Source organism: Podarcis erhardii (assembly GCF_964252035.2).
Source record: "Podarcis erhardii genome assembly, chromosome: 3".
NCBI classification, from domain to species: Eukaryota; Metazoa; Chordata; class Lepidosauria; order Squamata; family Lacertidae; genus Podarcis; species Podarcis erhardii.
In genome coordinates this window covers 99933823-99939822 of record NC_138507.1, presented here as the reverse complement: position 1 = coordinate 99939822, position 6000 = coordinate 99933823, and the positions used below count along the sequence as shown (strand labels likewise).

Genomic DNA, 6000 nt, shown 5'->3' with positions numbered 1-6000 from the left:
GAGGAGCCCACACCCTGCTGCGAAGCGGCACTGTCTTCCTGCGTCTCCCCGACAAGGGAGGGGGCGGGCACCAAGCCAAACTCCCCAGGGCGCTTTCTTGCAGCGCGATCCTGTGGACGTTTCCTCGCGAGTCCCCGTGTGAATGGGGCTTGCTGCCAGGATTACAGTCTCAAGACATCCATATATAGGGCTTCGGGTGTGTTTGTTTTGCGGGGGGGGGCACAGTCTTATAAGCCCCGATAAATACTGCAGGCTTCATTTCCGAGGAAACACGCGTCGGATCGGGCCGCGTGCCTCCTCCAGGATGTGTTTCAAACGCACCCTCCTCCTCCTCGGCTCCTTTGCAGAAATGAACCCGCCCTCCGCCCAACTCTGCTCGGATTCAAGAGAGATCCGAGTTACGAAGCAGAGAACGAGGAAACGGCGCGCCATGCACGCAGGGTGTGTGTGTGTGTGTGTGTGTGTGTGTGTGTGTTTGCACACCCCGAGCCTGGAGCGTCACCGGGGATCTCCTGGCCCCCGAGTGCAATTGCTGCTCGCCACCCGGGAATCTGGCCCGGGGCGCCGCCGACAGCTCGGACAGGCAGCAGCGCATGGGAAGGTGGGTTTGTCCTCCGTACCTGCTGCATGGGAACTGCAGCCCTTAGAAAAGGGAAACGAGTGGGGCAGTGCAAAAAAGAGAGAGAAAAAACACCCTCCCTACTGAAAACCCAGGAAGACACGCCGCTAAATTGCCGGAGTTTGCTCCCAGCCCGCAGGTCACTCCTTAAGACAGGAGACCCCGGCGAAGGGCTCCGCGCTCTGCTACTAACTGCCGCCACTGACACCTTACTTCCTGGTTTGCAAACTCAGGACCAGACCCATCTCGGCGGAGTGATTCGATTTTCTTTCCTAGCCTCCTCCCCTTTTTGCTTCTGCTTTCTCTCTCCCCCCCCTTCTTTTGCACGAAAATAATTTGACAGCGTTTTGCTGACACGGGGATTTTGCACCAGAGATTAAGAGAGAGGGGGGGCAGAGCCCCCACCCTAAAGTGGCATGCAAGGAATTTCATGCACAAGGTAAGTCCAGCTCCCTTGAGCTTCTCCTCCTGGCGTGGGCTTGGGAAAGAGCGAAGATTAGTTATTTCCACCTCTCTCTCTCCGTCTCCCCCCTGTACAGTCGCGGAGGGGAGGAGGGTGCATTGCACAGGGGGTGGGGGGGGAGAAGAGGGGGCGGAGGCGGCGGGGTTGCGTGTAGATATGCAAGTATATATTTCCTGGCGGAGCGATATTTGTTTACAGCAAGAGCTTGTACTGTAAGCAAAGTAGGACCCGAGTAAATAGCAGCTCAGTAATAAATTAAAATTGCAATTGCCCCGTCGCTGCACAATATAGATCCATTATATGTATTAAAAACTGCGCCCACACGGACCCTGCATGCACTTGTTGCAGACTTGCACCAGGTAGGCAAAACGCTTAACAACTTCCATTCTTGCACGGAGCTTGCAAACTCAACTTTTTCTTTTTCTTTTTTTAAGTTTGTAAGTTCACTCACTTTCGGTATGTAGGACTGAGTGGGCGAGGCCCTCCCTGCCTCCTGCTCCTTCCTGCAAGATATCCCAGCAGGAGGAGAGAGAGAAAAAGGAGATCATTAAGCCTGGCTATTATTATGATTATTATTTTATTTTAAATAAATGCCCCCCTGGCTGCGTGCTTCCTTAAGTAAGGTGCAAGGCCGTGAGTGTTTTTTTTAAATCGGATCGAGGCGAGTCCTCGCACTGCGGGGGGTGGGGCGGGAAGAGGGCAGCGTGATCTTTTAAATCGAGTGCGTGTACAGGGAGCTGCCCGCGGTGTGGCAAGAGAATCATATGCGAGGATCTGGCAACGGCGGATCGCACACGCTGCCTTACCTACCTGCTCCCAGTCGGTGGGAAATCAGAAAGCGATAGATTTGCATCTTGGCCACTCCCTAAGCCCGTACACCCATGCTTTCTTTCCCCGTAGCGTTCGCTTAGCATTCATCAAAAGGAAAGAGGCACTTAAAGTAAGATGGATGCAATTTTTTTAAAAAAACAGAGATGAGTCAGTGCCTGAAAAAACCCATAAATGAATACGGTTGTGTGTTGCGGTTGTGTTTCATATAAAAATATAGCAACCGCAGAAGGGGAATATGCAAGGCCGGTACTGAGACCATATATATTTTCCTTGTTTCCAGAGTCTGACTCCGAGAGCGTTGCATGAACAGAATCCATATCTGCTTGTGTAATTTGGGTTAATGCAGGATTCACATGCTTCACCCAAGAGGTTTGTAGGTTTCCAGATGCGTAGTGTGAATGTGGTTCTTGGCTATAAGATTAAAGTATATTAATGTGGGGAAAACCATGTGCCTAATTGGTTTGGAATCTCTTGCCAGCTGTCTAGTAGTTTTTAATGTGATATAATCTGCAGTGTTTACTAAAAAGCTGGTGGAGCATTATGGTCAACAGCAAACCTGCATCCTTGCTCAGAAGTTAGTCCCACTGTGATCAATAGGATTTAACTGCTTAGTGTGTTTAGGATTGGAGTGTAGAGCTAGATCTCCACTTTTAGAAGACCAAGACCAACCCACTCTGTTGTGGCACCTTCAAGAGTAACCTTAAAGGTTAGGAATTCCTTAAAGGTTGTTATGGCCTTATGGAAGCTACTGGCCTGAATGTATGCCTCATACTGGCCTGAATGGAAGCTAGATTTGGGAGTAGAGAAACTAGCCTACTGAACAAAGGTAGAACTTGTGTTTGTTGCCCCTTCCATTTTTGTTTCTGGACTACTGAAAGGAAGCCTGGAAGGGAATATGGCCCTGGTAGGTTCCTCATCCTGGCCTGAGTCTTGGTGAAACTAGTCTATTTCCATCAGCTGCATGAATCGTCAGGGTAAGTTAGCAGACATGTGCACCAGTGATTGGGGTGGGGCATTTTTCTTTTTAGGGAGTGACATTTTCAGCATCGAGTTTTAGAGGGAAATGAAATGCTTTCCATATGAACCTAACCAGACCCTGAGATCATCTTCTGAGGCCCTTCGTTGTGTGCCTCCTCCATGAGAGGTCCGGAGGGTGGCAACACAAGAACAGGGCCCTCTCTGCAGTGGCTCCCCGTTTAAGGAATTGTCTTCCCAGGGAGGTTCTGCTGGCGCTTTCGTTACACACTTTTATGTGCCAGATGTAAACATTTCTCGTTAATAAGGCCTTTGGCTGATTGACATCCAATGCCCTTTTAAAAGGTAGTGGGAAGTACAGTGGTACCTTGGGTTACATACACTTCAGGTCACATACGCTTCAGGTTACAGACTCTGCTAACCTAGAAATATTACCTCGGGTTAAGAACTTTGCTTCAGAATGAGAACAGAAATGGTGCTCCGGCGGTGCGGCAGCCGCGGGAGGCCCCATTAGCTAAAGTCATGCTTCAGGTTAAGAACAGTTTCAGGTTAAGAACGGACCTCCGGAACGAATTAAGTACTTAACCTGAGGTACCACTGTAGGTTGTTTATTGGGTTGCTTTTATTTTTATTATGTATTTTGTGATTTTATTTTGTGATTTTATGTTGTAAGTGCCCTTAGAATTGTGGGTATCGAGTGGTATACAGATTTAACTAATTAATAATAATAAATGCAAAAAGTACAAGCTCTGACTGTTTTGTTGCAGAGGAATTGCAAGGTTTGTTCACATAATGTATGGTAAGCATTTGTTCAGATTCAATGTGTCTCTTCTCTGGTCTCCATGTTTCTCTATCGCCGCCAGACACAGTGGTCCAGCCGCTTTGGAGCCCCTCTTTGAGAGGGCGCTTGGAGAAAGGTCTTTGTAGAGGCCTTGGGGCATGGGTACAGGTGCATATGGGGGGGCATTCTTCATGTCCCAAGCCATCTTAAGGTTTTCTATGTCAAAATCAGCATTTTGAATCTGGCTGGGAAGCGATTTGGAAGTCGGTGAAGGTATATGTTCTGAACATGTTCAGAGTTGCTATATAAATCAGAGTCCTGGGAAAGTGTCCTGGTAACTATAGTTTGTTAAGGATATACAGCCCCCAACTTTCCTTTAGTGTCAAAGAGGGTATAAGGTTGTTTTAAATGTAAGGTGTTGATGTTAACTGCTGAGGCATGAGCCCAACTACACCTTTTTAGGGATCTGCTTTTGTGTGCATGGGTGGATGTAAGAAAATTGCCAGGCTTCACCATGCTTTGATCCGAGTAGTACTCCTCTTTGGAAAGAGTGTGTATGTATGAGTGTGAGAAGTAATAAGTGTGGTGGTGTAGTGTAGTGGTTAGAGTGTTGGACTAGGACTTAGGAGATGAAGGTTCAAATCCCTTGTCTACTATGAAAGGCAAACATAAAATGAGGAGAATCATGTATGCCACCTCGAGGTCTTTAGAGGAAATGGGGAGTTGTAAATGTAAAAATAAATTAAATAACAATGATGAGAGCTGCTGTACCACTGATAGCAAAGAGTGAGTTATGAGCAGGAAGTTTTTGGTTCAAATGGTAGCTTACCCACAAACTTGTTGTATGGCCTAAGCTAAGCTCCTATCTCTCAGCCACCCCGTTGGGTAAGCTGCTGTTTTTCTGTCTGTCCACATTTGCAATACAGTGATGATAATACTTCATAAGCACTGTTCATAAACAATCATAATATTGAGATAGTTATTGAGAATGTGCGCTTGAAGCACTGTGAACCCTTAAAAACTTTCTTACTACAGTGGTACCTTGGGTTACATACACTTCAGGTTACAGACTCCGCTAACCCAGAAATAGTACCTCAGGTTAAGAACTTTGTTTCAGGATGAGAACAGAAATCGTGCTCCGGCGGCAGCGGGAGGCCCCATTAGCTAAAGTGGTGCTTGAGGTTAAGAACAGTTTCAGGTTAAGTACGGACCTCCGGAACGAAATAAGTACTTAACCCGAGGTACCACTGTAAGAGTGTCCCTGAGCATGTGCAGTGTCTCACAGGCTTGAGTTTAGGAGACAGAGCATTGCTTCTAGAAATATCTGTTTCTGCACCTGTTTCTTTGGAATTGAACCACTGGAATCTAGGGCGCTTATCTGATCAAAGGAAGTCGATAAATCAGTTGAGTTTTTACTAGATTAAAAGTGGCATTTTCTCCTTTGCGTAAGTACTTCTAGCAACAATGATCAATGCTTGCTAAAAGAATATGTTTTGTGTGATTGATCTGTGAAACCTTTTAAGTTTATTAAATGTTGTTTATCTGATTAAACAAACTGTTTATTTGACTGTAGGTGGTATCCATATTGGAAACCACCTCAAGTTGTGTACTTCTTTCTAGGTTCTGTAAAGATTTAAGAAAAACATGGTGGAATGTGTAGGAGGTACCACCAAGTAGCCTCTCTCAAGCTTCCAAGACTTTGAAGGACCTGAATGTTTGACACACTTCCTCGTGTGGGAATGGATTGCCAGCCACTTGGTTGGTTTGAAATTCATTTAATTGTTGAGTTTTCAGGGGGAAACGTTTTCAGTAATACACCCAGGCATTGTGTTGTATTAGCATCGGACGTTAGGGGCACTGCAGGGTACTTAAAATGCTTAGTGTGCTCAGCATGGCTCAGATATGCCTCTGGGCAGATAAAGATGGTGGATGGGGTCTCATTGGCATTGTGTTTGCTGTGCATTGCACACAACCGCACTATAAGCAAAGGATGTGGCTGCTTCATTCCCTAGCTGCCTTATGACACATGCAGGTCCTATATATGGAGAGCCAGTGTGGTGTAGTGGTTAAGAGTGGTAGTCTCGTAACCTGGGGAACCGGGTTCGCGTCTCCGCTCCTCCACATGCAGCTGCTGGGTGACCTTGGGCCAGTCACACTTCTTTGAAGTCTCTCAGCCCCACTCACCTCACAGAGTGTTTGTTGTGGGGGAGGAAGGGAAAGGAGAATGTTAGCCGCTTTGAGACTCCTTAAAGGGAGTGAAAGGCGGGATATCAAATCCAAACTCCTCCTCCTCCTCCTCTTCTTCTTCTTCTTCTACTATATATGCAGAAC

At 46.8% G+C, this 6000-nt stretch overlaps 1 protein-coding gene across 7 annotated transcripts in view; it reads left to right on the top strand.

Annotated features, from left to right (window-relative positions):
• The first annotated feature begins 499 nt into the window (after positions 1-499).
• Positions 500-6000, top strand: part of TRERF1 (transcriptional regulating factor 1) — an 82095-nt gene continuing 76594 nt past the window's right edge. For 5 of the 7 annotated variants that reach the window (XM_081854525.1, XM_081854523.1, XM_081854524.1 and 2 more), the window contains exon 1: positions 500-1058. The gene's annotated coding sequence lies outside the window, so the exon portion shown is untranslated. Of the gene's footprint in view, positions 1059-1242; positions 1442-6000 lie in introns of those variants that run through there. The other 2 variants (XM_081854526.1, XM_081854522.1) reach the window with 2 other exon arrangements.